Source organism: Nicotiana tomentosiformis, chromosome 11, assembly GCF_000390325.3.
Source record: "Nicotiana tomentosiformis chromosome 11, ASM39032v3, whole genome shotgun sequence".
In the NCBI taxonomy this organism is placed as follows: Eukaryota; Viridiplantae; Streptophyta; class Magnoliopsida; order Solanales; family Solanaceae; genus Nicotiana; species Nicotiana tomentosiformis.
The window spans coordinates 50,207,911-50,220,995 of NC_090822.1; positions in this window are offsets into that span (position 1 = coordinate 50,207,911).

Consider the following 13,085-nt stretch of genomic DNA (forward strand, 5'->3'; position numbering starts at 1 on the left):
CACATTGAAAATTACTTACAAAGCATAGCATTAGCTAAAACAGCCACATATGGGTATCACTTGAGTTCATAAACTGTTATCCGATTATATTGTCGAAGTCCATTTTGGAATAGTTGAGTCAAAGCCCATTTCATAATCTTTCTCAAATTATTTCATTACATCGGCACCATCGGCCACAAGTATACCTTTCACTATTGGCACGTTGGCCACACTTTATATCCCCAATTCACTGATTTCACTTCCAACCATCTTTATAGGTTATCAACAATAAGACATTCCCAATCAAGACTTTAGGTACACATATGAGCAATTAAGAGTCTTAAGAATATTGAGAGTTTCTCACACAATTTGGCATACTAGCTTTCATTTGAAATATGATTCAAAGTCACAACATTTTAATACGCAACCCATACTTTGTAACTCATGGTAACATTATGGAATTCAATTCCAAGAGAGAAAGTTTAGCCAACATACCTCAATTGAGCTTTCTTTAAATTACTACAACGTTCCGGAAATTCTAGCAATCCCAATCTATTTTGAGACATAACAAAATTGAACCATAATTAGGAAGATATTCATAGTCTCAGCTCATTTGAGCATTTTATCAAACACTAGGTGTGCAAATTTAACCACAAGGTTCTTCTACAAGATTTCCTTTCCTCCACAACCCAATCCTTACTTATTTAAGTTCAACAATCTTCCCACAATTCTTATTGGTACATGCATGTATAAATAATACTCTCATACCCATGTATCATACTCATAATCAACCATCTTCTACCCAAATTCAAAATTGAAAACTAGGGTATGGAACCTTACCTCTTAGATGAAGAACTTGTGGGTTTTCCTTGTTAATCTTCCAAGATTTGAGAAAGAATTGAAGAACAATTATTGGAGAACACCTTCTCACTCTAGGGTACCCTCTATCACTCTAAAATGTTAGATAATAGCTCAAAAATGACCCAAAGAGTATATTTAATGTAATAGGGTCGGGTTTTAAAAACCCAAAAATAAAGCTCCGGAACAAGTTCTGCGGTCGCATAATTAGTATCCAAAATGACCAAAAATCTGCCTGAATCTACGGTCCGCATAACTGTTCCGCGGTCGCATAGTACACCGCATAACAGTTATGCGGTCGCATAGTCGACCGCATAATTGCTTCCAATAGACCCAAATAATTGTGTCACTCTGCGGCCATTATGTGGTCCGCAGAGTGATTCTGCGATCGCATAATGGACCGCAGAAATGCACTTTTTCGCCAAAAAATTTCCTTTACTTTTTCGTGCATTGTTCAACCCAAAAGGTCCGAGCCGCGGCGAGCAAGCTCGCCGCGAAGAATTTTTACAATCCTCAAACATGTAATCCTAGTCCGGTACCATGAAACATTATTTTTTTTGCAAATTTTAACATGGCTTTACACTTAAGTTCTTCAAAAAAATTTCGGGGTGTTACACTTGGTTTTAAGCATTCTACCTTAGATCATCGTATGTTCATCTTTCGCAGAGAGAGTGCTATCTTGATTCTCCTTATTTATGTAGACGGCATTGCTATTTTTGGATCCTCCAAGATGCTTGTTTCTGAATTTATAGCATCCATGAAATCTGTATTCGCAATGAAAGATCTTAGTCTTCTTTACTATTTTCTAGGTGTGGAGATAGTTCACAAATAGTGACGAGGTTCTTTTGTTGCAACGGAGGTATATATCAGACCTTTTACATTGGTTCAATTTGGCAGAAGTTAAGCCTGTACATACTCCTCTTTACAACAAACTTGATTGGCACTGTGTAGCTACACCACTTCTTGATGATCCTTCTCTGTATAGCCAGATGGTTGGAAGCCTTTAATATTTATCCTTTACACGACCTGTTATATAATTTACTATGAATATGGCTTCAGAATTTCTGCACCAACCTCGACTAGTTCATCTTCAAGTTGTTAAGTGAATTTTCTGTTATCTTAAAGGAACCCATTCTTATGGTTTGCAGCTCTACAAACAGTCCTCAATTCTTTTAATATTATATTCAGATTCGGACTGGGCACGTTGCGCAGCAACTCGTTGATTAACATCTGGATTTTGTATCTTTCTTGGGAACAATTTGATCTCTTAGTCTACAAAGAAACAACTAATTGTTTCTCGGTCAAGCACATAAGCCGAATATCGTGCTTTGGTTGTTGCCACTGCTGATGCTACATGGATACAGTTCATCTTACGTGACTAGGGTTTATATTCGTACTCCTATTCTTGCAAAATGTAATAATATTGGTTCCATACATCTTGCAAATAATCCAGTGTTTCACTTCAGATCTTGGAGTATCATTTTATTCGTGAGAAGATTAGCAAGGGAACCTTACTATTTCTCATAGGGGTGGCAAAATGGTTAAAAGAAAACAGTTAACCACCCATATTATCCACTAAAAAATGAGTTGGATAATGAACTTTTTAAAAATGGGTCAAATATGGATAAGAACCATATTATCCATTTAGAAAATGGATAACTAATGGGTTTAACTTTTATATTTGTAAAGCCTTAAATTGGGGGTTCCTCAAGTTTGGGAGACTAGGAATTCTCCCAAAAGTGATCACATTCATGAAGCCATGGATAATATGGTTACCCATATTATCCGTCGATTAATTTATTTTTTATCCGTATTAAATATGGGTTGGGTCAGATAATTTATCTGTTTTTTCATTATACGTTTTCGACCCGAATCATATCCAACCTAACCCGCCCATTTGCCACTCCTAATTTCTCATGTTCCAACCTCGCAACAACTTGCAGATGTCTTCACCAAAGCTATCTCTGCTAAAATGTTCTTGATAATCTTCATGTTCGTTCCTCCCCTTCATATCGAGGAAGGGTGACAAGGATATTATTGTAAATAGTATTCATATACACACTTTGTAGTTAGTTTTGTATTTGTTCGCCACTTTTATCTTTTGTATTGTTTACCCTAAAAAACGGATAACAATTAAATTTGTATGTGGTTTTAAGGATACGCGAATTAATTTAATACAAATGATAAATTACGTTAGATTAAGCACATAAAGGGCGTAATAAATTGTCAAACCAATAAAGGGGGAGTGAATCTCGACTCAGTAATAGCTTTAATGAAATGTTGCTTTCGATACCGGGCTCATAGTAATGAAGAACTAATGAATAAAAGTAAGAACTTTGAATAGCAAAGAAAGTAAGAGTATATTGCTTTGGTATGCGTGATATAATAAGTTGTCTAATGAATAGTTAGAATCCCCTTTATATAGTAGAGGAATTTTACCCTAAGTACAATTCTAAAAAAGGGTAAAAATTCGTCTCCTTGCTAATCAATCATCCATTACTGGCAAGAGCCGAGATTTACACTGTGACATCTGGTTGGGCACGGATATCACGACCTTTTGTTAGTCATGCTCGATTGTCTGGTAATGCTCTCCGAGGTTTTGGGATTCGAATCGGACCTGGGGGATGTGACCCCGATTCTTCCGAGGGCATATGCTTTGCCCGGACCCCAACTCGGGGGGCTCCTCATCCTGATTCCGATTACTTACGGTCACGTCTCAGCTCTGTTTACTTCATCGAAAACTGAGGTGTCCAACGGGCTCGATTTCACCCATATGCAGATAGTCCCTTCGTTTCTTAGCGAATAGGTTTACCGAAACGACGAAAAATGACATGTGCACTCCAATTTCTTCTTAAATACGTCGTGATAGAAAAGACAAAGAACTTGAAATGTTCCATCAGTTGTGTCGTTACGACTTCAAACACGCGTCAGCCATCAGCAGGTCGTCCCTGAATGCGAAACGATGCGAGATTTCTATAAATACCTTCCTCCTTCATTTATTTTTTATCTTTTGACCAAGCTTCTACCTTCGAGTTTTCAAGTTGTCACTACCCTTCTTCACACTTCCATATTTTTACCTCCGTTCTTCAAGATTCCTCAGTAAGTTGCGAGTTTTTACCTAATTTCACTCAAACCAACGCACTTGACTTTTCATCTTTCAACCTTTCTTCATATTTTTCAAGATTTTTTCAGATAACAATGGCTAAAACTTCCAAATCTGTTCTACCCCAAGTCGCTTCTTCTTCTTCACAACCGATTACTGAAATCGAGGAAATCACTCCCGATGTGGTCGTCCTCGAGAGGTCCGCTCATAATACAGCTACCGACGAACCGGCTCCGGAACCTCCCTTGAAAAAATGTTCATCCCAGTGGTTGTTCGGTTGCTGACGACTTCAAGGTTGAAAAGCCCTTGTCGGTGCAGGGCCGGGTGGGGTGGCATCAAGATATATATGTTCGATCACCGAAGACGTCCTTCCCGAGGTCTAAAAGGATTGTAACTAGGTAGGCGAGGACATAGTAGTCCCCGGGACTGAGGACGACATTACTACCTATGTGGAGGGGTATCTAAGTGTTTACACTTATCCCTTCATATTGGGCCCGGTGGACCCTATTATTCTGAACTTCTATAAGAGGTATAAAGTGTGCCTCGGTCAGATTTATCTGTCGCTGTGGAGGATCGTGATCCTCTTTCGGTGTTTAGTGAATAAGACTGAATCCCATATGTTCACCATCGATCACCTACTCCGCCTATACAATCCTCGAATATTTCGAGGGGGGCTAATAAAGCTCACACGTCGGGCCAACAAAGCCTCATTCTCAAGTATCGATGAGGACCGTGATCGGGGCTGGCAAGGATGTCTCGTTCTGATGAAGACCGAAGACTTGATCTCTTCTGAGTTCATGTCATTCCCCGAGAGGTGGAATGCATCACGTAAGCACAAATTTCCTTTAAATGTCGATTTTATGTTTATCTTCTTTTTCCTCACTAGTACTTGTGGGGGTGCAGTTGTTGCTCGAGTCCCAAACGCCATTCCTCAGTTAAAGGAATGGATCGAGGGCATCTATTCATAGATGCCTTATTCTAAGAGCACATGGCGCGAACTCTTGAAGGGCTGATGGGAGGCCCATTCTCACGATAAGATCTCCCTCCCGAATAAGTAACATTAAGATCCCTTTTTAGCACTATATTCTTATTTCCTTTCTTTTCTTTTTGCAGGCTTGCCTAAGACCACTTATCTTAGACCCTTAGAAGGAAAGAGGACATGCCCTCGTCCGTTGATCCCTCCGCTTTGGGGAAGCTTGGGGCTGCAGCGGGGCAAAAAAGAAGCAGAAAAAAAGGCTTTGGGCTCTCCGAGCTCCGTAGTGAAGCCAAAAAAGAGAGTGGCTCGTAGGCCAAAGAAGGGTTCCGGTTCCCGAGCACCGGACTCGGACTCACTCCTTCGGCTCAAGGATGAGCCCGAGGAGTATGATATTTTTATGGATCATGAGCCGACATCCCCTGAAGAGCAGGTAGCAGCCAAGGGGGAGACAATAGAGGTCGATCTCCCTCAGGTTCGAGAGACCTATATGGAGGCGAGACCCCTTGGGATGCCGGCTCCGCTCCGCCTGGTGTAATAGAGATTTTGGGGTCTCCCTCGTACACCGATTCTATGCTCTAGGAGGACCGAAGGGTGAATGAGCGATCCAACGAAAGGGGCTCATGGTGCGGACGATCCCCTTCGTTCCTTTTTTGAGGGTGTGGACTTAGCTGTTTTGGAAGACTTCACTGGGTTGGGAGACCTGGAAGTGCCAAGGAAGCATCCATCTTAAGAAAACGGCGGGCTAAATTCGAGCCCAAAGTTGATCAACCAGTTCCCCACCCCGAGTACGGATCCCGACAGTAAGAGGTCAATAATCATCATCGTCTAGGAGAATGCCCGGGTTCTTTCTGCTGCCGTAGGAGTAGCGAGTTACCTCTGGTGCCTGGTAACCTAAGAAGACTAGGCGAAAATGAATGAGGTGGACGTGTCGTGCATGTTCAATGAAGCTCAACATGCGCTAAATCGGGTAAGGCATCGTTACACTCTTTCATCTTTTGACTTAGTCCTTGATATTTCTCATGTCTTCTTTCTTCTATCTTTTTGCAAGCCTCGGTGCTCCATTATGAAAGCTTTATTTGGTACCAGGCTTAGGTTAAATAGCTCGAGGCTGAGGTCAGGGAGCTCGCCGAGAAAAGGGACATGTATAAGCTTCTCGGCGAGCAACACGAAGGGGTCGTCAAGAATCTTCGAGCCGAGTTGGATGCGGCTCAGAAAGAGCATGCCAACTTAGAGAAATAGGTAAATGTTTTTGAATTTAGTAATGAAGTATCCATGGTGACTAACAACCAAACCTTGCAGATTCAGTAGAAGATTGATCGGATCGACCAACTTCGAGCTGAAATGAACGAGGTCTAGGCCATGGCCGATGTCTAGAAGGGCAAAATGGAACGACTGGCTTCAGAGAAGAAGACCGCCCAAGCGCAGCTGGCATTAGTAAAGATTAAACTGTGAGTGGCAAAAGAGAAGGCCGATGCACGGGATCGACAAAACGAGGATCTTCAAGCTCAACTAGGATCGGCAATTGTTGAATGGGATGCCCTTGGCAAGGAGCTCGAAATAATGAGGTCCAAGTCGGAAATAACCAAGGCTGATGTTTCAGAGATGGTGGCCCAATATAGGGCTGATGTTGAGGCAGCCGAGGCTCACCTGAAAGTCACTATTGAGTACATGAAGCGGTTGTCTCGAAGGGAGACCCTCCAACATATCTATGCCCGAGGTTTCGACCTATTGGCCGAGATCGAGGAGCGAAAAGGCTCGAGGTAGAAGCCAAGAAACTGGATGAACCCGAGGGTGAAGAAGGCTATGAGGGCTTCAGTGAACTCGAAGATGGAGAAGACCTTGACAGATCTGGTGACGAGGCGGGTTCTAGTGAAGATCAGACGTAGGTGCCTTAGAAATGTTTGTCTTTATTTTTGTATTTTGTACATTTATTTTGTTGATGCCATTTTCATTAGCCTTTGTAAAGACATTCTGGAATGTATATATAAGGTTTTTTCCCTTTTGGCAATTTTCAAGTCTATTACCTTTAGCATCCTTTTTGCAATTGTAAAAATTTCGGATGCCTTAGCACAGAATAAAACATAGTAATAAGTTATTTTTCAGAGGTCCGAACAAGACCTGTTCTCGATGCAGGTTTTGTTTGAAACTTGTGGGGGCTCGGAATGACCGGAAGCTTTCCCCAAAATGCTTGTTTAAATGTTTTGACTATAATTTTGCCGAGGGTAACCTTTGAACATGTTTGGAATTTTGAAGGCCTTATGTTTTGATTACGGGCCTCGGACGTGTCCGAGCCGATTTTAGGGTGGTCGTAGCCTTTTAGGTTTGGGCACCGCCTAATAGGTTTTGTGCCTCCAGGCTTCGACAACCCGAGTCATCTGAACTTATCAAGGACGGCAGTCCCCGAGTGGGGGTAGCCCTTTGGGCTCAGATAAGGGTGGCCCCTAGGCTCGATACTTTTAAGAAGTAAAAAATATTTGTTAGCAAGGTAGAAACTATCTTTCATTTGTGTGTGTAATGTACAAGATTGTATAAAAGCTCGTATTGCGACCGATGTGACCTACGCGTGCACAATTCATTTGATCGTTTGGCCCTTACAATGAATCCTAATTACCGATCCTAGACTGTTCGAGCACAGAGTTTCCTTCCTTGCTAAATATTACGACCCAAGGGTAGTGGCCCCCAATATTCGAGGTCGATCTTCGAGAGGGCTCAGATACTGTTGATGTGACCATCGACTCCGATTCAAAATCGGTCTTCGACTCTTAGTTAGCACGATCCACTGTTGCCTTATTAAAAACCTTGCCGGAAAACCCATTTGGGACAAAACTGATTCAAGGAAAAAAGAGTACAACACGTGCTTTCAGGACTAATAACTACATCATCCTTTGGTTGTTGCCTGCAAGTGTTAGTCCAATTCGCAATATATATATATATATATATATATATATATATATATATATATATATAAAAGAATGAATGAGGTCATACCTTAGCAGTAGTATCATTTTAAGTAGGTCACGTTCCAGTTGTTCGGTAGCTGTGCACCATTCCCTATTTCGAGTTTGTACGAACCTTTACCGGTAATCTCGATAATTCGATATGGACCTTCCCAATTCGGTCCCAACTTCCCTTTGTTTGGGTTTCGGGTGTTCAGTGTCACCTTTCTTATCACCAAGTCTCCAATATTGAAGTGTCGGAGGTTGGCTCTCCGGTTGTAATACCTTTCGATCTGTTATTTCTGGGCGGCCAACCGGATGAACCGTTTGACTCTTCAGTCGCATATCGAAACCTGAGACTCGATTCTCCTACCTCAACCAGTATTAGCACTTCAGCACCGTAGACCAATAAAAATGGGGTGGCCCCGGTACTAGAGTTTGAGCTCATGCGGTATGGCCACAGGACTTCAGGCAAAATTTCCTTCCATTTTCCTTTGGCATCGGTTAACCTTTTCTTAAGGTTTTGGAGTATGGTCTTGTTAGTAGACTCCGTCTGCCCGTTCCCACTAGGGTGATAGGGTGTTGACAAGATCCTTTTGATCTTATGGTCCTCAAAATATTTGCTTACCTTGTTGCTGATGAATTGCTTCCCGTTGTCACATACGACCTCGGTCGGCATCCTGACTGACATATTATGTTGTCCCAAATAAAATTAATAACTTCTTTTTCTCTGACTTTCTCGAATGCCTGAGCTTCAACCCATTTAAAAAAATAGTCAGTCATAAATAATATAAATTGAGCCGTACTAGGTGCCCATGGTAGGGGACCGACGATGTCCATTCCCTATTTCATGAATGGCCAAGGTGACAAGACTGAATGTAGTAGCTCCCCGGGCTGATGGATCATTGGTGCATGCCTCTGACAGCTATTGCATTTTTGCACGAACTCCTTCATATCTTTCTCTATGTTGATCCAGTAATATCCGGCTCTGATTATCTTACGAACCAACGATTCTGCCCTCGAATGGTTCCCGCACGTACCTTCGTGAACTTACCTCAAAACATATTCGGTGTCTCCTGGTCCCAGACATATGGCGAGTGGGCCATCGAACGTTATTCTGAACATGGTGTTATCTTTGGATAGGCTAAATATGGCCACCTTCGTGCGCAGAGCTCACGATTCTTTAGGATCCGAGGGCATCTTCCCGGTCTTTAAGTAATCTATATACTTATTTCTTCAATCCCAGGTTAAGCTTGTTAAGTTTATCTCGACGTGGCCTTCTTCCACTACCGATTCCATGAGTTGTACGACCGTTCCTGAGCTAAATTCATCATCATCAACTGACGACCCCAAGTTAGCTAAAGCATCGGCTTTTCTATTTTGATCCCGGGGCACGTATTGTTGGGTACATTCCTTGAATTGATGTAGCGTTACCTGTATTTTATCTAAGTATCTTCGTATTCGTTCCTTTTTCACTTTGAATGTCCCATTGACTTAATTCACCACGAGGAGGGAATCATATTTAGCTTCGATCACTTCGGTCCCCAGGATTTTAGCCAATTCAAGACCTGCAATTATAGCCTCGTACTCGGCCTCGTTGTTAGTCAATTTCACAGTTCTAATAGATTTCCAACTACGTTACTCGTAGGCGGATTCAACACGATGCCAAGTTCGTACCCATTTGCATTCGAGGCACTATCCTTAAAGAGGGTCCATATCCCCGAGGAGGTCCTTGAGGTTAACAACAATTCCTTTTCGACCTCGGGTATTAAGGCCGACGTGAAGTCGGCCACAAAGTCTGCCAAAATTTGAGATTTTATGGCAGTTCGAGGTCGATATTCAATATCGTACCCGCTAATTTCCACGTCCCATTTTTCCAATCATCCCGAGAGCTCGGGTTTGTGCATTATGTTCCTCAATGGATAAGTAGTCACGACACATATGGGATGGCATTGAAAATATGGCCTTAACTTCCTGGAGGCGCTTAGCAAAGTGAGCGCCAATTTCTCCAAGTGAGGATACCTCGTTTCGGCCTCGCCTAGAGTCTTGCTAACATAATATATAGGAAATTACGTACCTTCTTCCTCCCGAACTAAGACTCCACTTACCGTTATCTCAGATACCGCTAAGTACATGTATAACTACTCGTCCGCCTTCGGAGTATGAAGTAGAGGTTGACTCGAAAGGTACCGTTTGAGTTCTTACAAAGGTTGATGGCACTCCGGGGTCCACGAGAAATTATTATTATTCTTCAATAACGAGAAGAACCGATGGCTTTTATCGGAGGACCTTGAAATGAGCCGACCCAGGGCGGCTATGCGCCCGGTTAGCCTTTGAACGACCTTGACATTGTCCACCATGGTGATGTCCTCTATGGCCTTGATCTTGTCAAGATTGATTTCGATCCCCCGGTTGGACACCATGAATCCAAGGAACTTCCCAGACCTGACCCCGAATGCGCATTTCTCCGGATTCAGCTTCATATTGTATTTCTTCAGTATGTTGAATGTTTCCTGCAAATGTTCCAAATGGTCCTCTGCTCGTTGGGACTTAACTAATATGTCGCCAATGTATACCTCCATTGATTTTCCTATTTGCTCTTCGAACATCCGATTTACTAGGCGTTGGTAAGTGACACCATCATCTTTTAGTCTGAATGGCATTACATTATAACAATAGATGTCGTATTTAGTAATGAAGGAAGTTTTTTCCTGATCGCCCGGGTCCATCCGGATTTGGTTGTACCCGGAATAGGCGTCGAGAAAGCTGAGTATCTCTTGGACGGCCGTCGTATCGATCATGCGATCGATGTTAGGTAAAGGAAAAGAGTCCTTAGGGAACACCTTGTTCAAGTCTTTGTAATCTACACACATTCTTAGTTTATTTCCCTTTTTAGGCACTACTACTACTGCTACGTTTGCTAACCAATTCGGATACTTAACTTCCCGAATGAAACCTATTTTAAGGAGTTTGGATACCTCGTCTTTAATGAATATGTGCTTGACTTCGGTCTGAGGCCCCCTCTTCTATTTAATCGGGTGGAACTTTGGATCCAAGCTTAGCTTGTGAGTGGTTATTTCTGGCAGGATCCCTGTCATATCAAGGTGGGACCAAGCGAAACAATCTATGTTAGCTATAAGGAATTCAATGAATTTCTTCCTGAGCTCGGGAGTTAGCCCCGTGCCTAAGTATACCTTCTGATCGGGGTGAGTGCTCGATCAATATGACCTGCTCCAGCTCCTCAATCGTTGACTTGGTGGCATTACAATTGTCAGGGGCTATGAACGATCTAGGGACTCCGTAATCATCATCCTCGTGTGTCTTCTGCTTTTTTGGTCCGGTCGGGGCCGGTGTCGATGATTGCTATTTGGTTCCTTCCTTGGTAGTCGAACTCGGGTTATTTGATGTCAATAGTGTAGATATCGGGGTCACCTCATCGACTGCAAACATTTTTTTCGCGGCTGGCTGTTCACCGTAAACAGTCTTGATCCCTCCCGGTATGGGGAATTTCAATGCCTGATGTAGTGTCGAGGGTACTACCCTCATGTTGTGAATCCATGGCCTTCCGAATAGAGCATTGTATCTCATATCTCCTTCGATCATGTAGAACTTTGTTTCCTGAGCGGTTCTGGCGGTATTTACTGGTAGGGTTACCTCCCCTTTAGTCGTTTCGCATGCCATGTTAAATCCATTTAAAACTAGAACTGCAGGCAATATTTGGTCTTGTAGACCTAGCTGTTCCACGACCCTCGATCTGATGATATTGGCCGAGCTACCTAGATCAATTAACACATGCTTAACTCGAGATTTATTTATGAGTACAGATATTACAAGTGCATCATTATGTGGTTGCACGATTCCTTCAATATCTTCGTCGTTGAAAGATAAGGTTCCCTCCGGTACATAATCTCGAGTTCATTTTCCCTCGTAATGGACACCTTAGTGCACTTTAGCATCGGCTCCTAAGGGATGTCAATTCCACCAATGATCATGTTAATGACGTGCTGGGGTTACTCTTGCTCGATCTGTTTGTTGGAGTCCCTATTCCTGAAGTGATTTTGGCTCGGTCACCCAGAAATTCTCGGAGATGTCCATTATTGAATAACCAGGCTACTTCTTCTCTCAGCTATTGGCAGTCTTTGGTTCTGTGGTTGTGAGTACCATGATACTTACACATTAGGCTGGGGTCTCTTTGGGCAGGATCAGATTGCAATGGTCGAGGCCATTTAGTATCTTTGATGTGTCCAATGGCTGATACGATGCCAACAACATCGACGCTGAAGTTGTACTCCGATAACTTTGGTGACTCCTTAGACCCGATGGGTCTGTTGAAACCGGTTTTGCTCATAAGTCCCCGGTTATTATGACCTCGATCGCTTCTTCTTTCACTCCTTACAGGGTTTCGTCCGGACCCATTACCCCTTCCATATCCATTGTATGGTTGATACCGATCTCTGTTTGATCTTGGTTCATGATCGATGGTTCTTTTGGATCTGTCACTAGCTCTGACGGGATAAATGGACCCGGAAGGGGCCCCGAGCTAATCGTCTTCGACCTAATTTTTGATTGGTACCTGTTATGAACGTTGGCCCAAGTTACCGTCGGGTATTCTATCAAATTTTGTTTCAACTGCTATGAAGACAATGAGCTTTAGGGGTTGAGTCCTTGGGTAAATGCCTGAATGACCCAATCGTCCGCAACCGGAGGCAGATCCATTCGTTCCATTTGAAACCTGGACACGAAATCTCTGAGCATCTCGTTATCTCTTTGCTTTACTTTGAAAAGGTCTGACTTCATGGTCTCGACCTTGATGGCCCCAATGTGTGCTTTTACAAAGGCATATGCAAGCATAGCAAACGAGTCAATAGAATTAGGGGGTAAGTTGTGATACCATATCATAACTTCTTTTATCAAGGTCTCCCCAAACGTTTTCAGCAGGACGAACTTGATTTCGTTGTCTTCCAAGTTGTTCCCCTTGATGGCGCACGTGTTGGAGGTGACATGTTCATTTGGATAGTCGTTCCATTATACTTCAGAATTTCGGGCATACAGAACTTTTTTGGGATCGGCTTCGGAGCTGCGCTCATAGGGAAAGGTTTTTGGACAAACTTCTTGGAATCTAGGTCTTTCAGTATCGGTGGTGCTCCTAGGATTTGATCGACCCTGGAGTTATAGGTCTCCACTTTTTTGTCATTGGTTTCGATTTTCTTTTCTCCCAATTCTACCCTTTTCA